Genomic DNA, 3,192 nt, shown 5'->3' with positions numbered 1-3,192 from the left:
GCCTGTATGAGGCTGATGATATTAATGGACTTACCAGTATATTTTCGCATTACTCTGATATTGTATGATTTATGGATTGCTAGTATTTCCACTTACTTTAATATTTATATGCTTGGCACTTACCTTATGCACACACTTACACCACTATCTAAGCTTTCTATAAGCTTATGCACGATAGATGCGTGCAGGTGATGTTAGGTTGCAGCAGCATTGAGCTTGTAGCGTGCAGCCGTCTTCTGGAGCTTTAATTTTGACATATGTATTTCCCTTTCTGCATTGTACTTAAATGTTTATATTAGTGGATATGTGATGATGATGTTATCTTTGTGATTTGGGTAAACTTGCGTTATGCTTCTTAGGGGATAAATGTACATTGGAAAATCCTCCTTGTAGGATCCTAGGATCGGAATCTGTTGTATAGGCGTTGGGAGCCGAAAATGGGGTAATACAGAGGTTGTCGGCACCGGATTCGGCGATCGAAAATTTTGTGAGCCCGATTTTCGAGTTTGGGGCATAACAGCTTCCTTCTCCATACTATCATGTGGCCCACTAAATTCCCTAAGGGGCCCAAATGACTCCTAGATGGACTCCAGAATCAAAACAATCCTACTAGCAACCAGTAAAGCCCCAACATTTTGGATTAAGCTCAAGAAGAATAGATGGATTTTGTAATATCAATGGGGCCTAATGATGACAATGGGCCTAACAAGGCCTAAGGGAAGGTTACAATGTGGACATTTAACCATCATTGCCCATCAATGTGGGCATTCAACCAACATTGCTCCCAAGGAGTGGCCCATATAGAGCCAAACATATAGTGGGCTCATGGCCTCACATAAGGGCCTTATACACAACATAATGGGCCTCACATAAAGGGCCTAATGTACACCACGATGGGCCTCACTCATGGGCCACATATGCATCGCATTGGGCCTCACTCATGGGCCTCACATACATCACTTTGGGCCTTACCAAATGGACCTCATACATCACATCGGGCCTCATCATATGGGCCTCACACATCGCATCGGGCCTCATACACATCAGATTGGGCCTCACATACGGGCCTCATACACATCAGATTGGGCCTCACATACAAAACATCGAGGTGGGCCCTGCACATTTCAAATGAGCCACATCAGATGGATAGCTAGGATCAAGCACGTACATCACGTGGGGGCCACGTGGATGAACGATGTATACAACATATTTCCTTAAAGTGGGCCCCACCCATCTCACATCAAAACAAATGGACGGCTAGAGTAAAACACGTACAACAAGGTGGGCCCACCGTTCATAGCCAGACTGGATGGATAAAACACATATCGCAGTGGGCCCCACCTAAATGGATGGCGTGGATATAAACCACATAAATCAAGGTGGGTCCCACTTGCCCACAAGTGTCACACGTGTGGGGTGGGCCCACAACTCAAAACAGATGGGTGGTGTGTATAAAACACACATATCTCAGTGCGCCCCACACCACTCGCCTAGATGGATGCTGTGGATATAGAACATATACATCAAGGTGGGTCCCATCCCATACGTGCAACACATGTGGGGTGGACCCCACACGGCTGCTGGATGAATGGACGGTGTGTATAAAACATATGCACCATGGTGGTGGGGGCCACGTCCCCAAACAGACGGACGGTTTGGATATAACATAACCTCATGATCAGACCCATCATCCCAGCCTAATGGACGGTGAGGATATAGGATATGTACATCAAGCTGGGTCCCATCCCACACATGCAGCACGTGTGGGGTGGGCCCCACACAGCTGCCAAGATGGTTGGATGGTATGGATATAAAACATACCTCGTGATAGGCCCATAAAACTTGCTGACTTCAAAGCAGCAGTAGGCTGCATGCTACATGGGGACCCACCGTCCAGGGTCTGGACGGTGTGGATCCAACACATCATCAAGGTGGGCTAGACGTGTGCCCCACAGTTTTGGATAAGCTGATATATGTGTTTTCTCTTCGCCTGGGCCTGTCCAGTAAGCCCGTCCACTGGACAGTCCAGCAAGGTGGGCTCCGCGGTGGACGACATGGATATAATACATCATGGTGGGCCACACACACACACATCATCACAGATGGGCCATCATACATCAACACCAAAAGAAAAAGAAGAGAGAGAGAGAGAGAGAGAGAGAGAGAGAGAGAGAAGGAAGGAGAAACGTGTGATAAAGGGACCCCGCCACTATGGGTCCCTCATTACATGCATCATACACCATACATCAACATAGAAAATAAATCTGGACAACAACATAATATAAAAATCTGAGGTAGGGACACCATCCCCACCATGCAAATCAGGGGTCTAGATGACCCTTAAAGGCATGGATTAGAGTAGAAATCATCATGGTGGGGTCCATGGAGAATGGACCCACCATGGGTCATGCATGCAAGAAGATGGGCCAAGGGCCACATCAAGGAGATCATGGAGGATCTCCACCATGGATTGGTGGGTCCTTTAAGTCTCCAAGAAAATGAAAGAAAGAAATCTAAAGGAGGGGATGAAATCTAGCTCTAAAGTGCACCCACCTTCAAATCTAGGGCTTCTTCTTCCACCAATGGCTTCTAATGCTCCAAGGGGACAAGATTTAATGGTTGAAATGGTCTCTTGATAGTTGGATTGGGAAGATTAGGGAGAGGAAGTGGCTAAATTTTTTTGGGAAGTCCATGGCTTCTCTCTTGCTAGCAATGGAGGAAATGAGAAATGAATGAGAGAGAGAGAGAGAGATAAGAGAGAGAGAGAGAGGGAGTAGCTTAGGTAGGCAATGAGTGGTTTGGGGAAGAGGTGTGGCTAGGGTCATTATGACTTGTGTAAGAGGCATGCTCTGATAGGGAAGAGAAATGGATCATGGGCTAGGGGCTAGGGTGGCTATACCTAGGGTAGCCCTAGCTAGGGTGAGGTCATCCTCATAATGGCCTAGGGAAATGTGTCATGGGTTAGGTTAGTCCCACAACGTGCGGTCCACGACCATGATCATGCACGACCCACATTTTATGATCTAGACATCGGATTGGCGCACGAGACGTAGCGTTGGAACCGCGGTGATGGCGCAGTCGCAATGGCACAGGTCTTGGGTTGAGTCGACTCAGGTTTATAGGATATGACTTAAGGTCGCGTGCAAATGAAATCTACGGGTCGCGGGTCGCCGGAATTCGACTGGGAGGACT

Source organism: Magnolia sinica, chromosome 16 (genome assembly GCF_029962835.1).
Source record: "Magnolia sinica isolate HGM2019 chromosome 16, MsV1, whole genome shotgun sequence".
In the NCBI taxonomy this organism is placed as follows: Eukaryota; Viridiplantae; Streptophyta; class Magnoliopsida; order Magnoliales; family Magnoliaceae; genus Magnolia; species Magnolia sinica.
Note: the sequence above shows the minus strand (reverse complement) of the source record.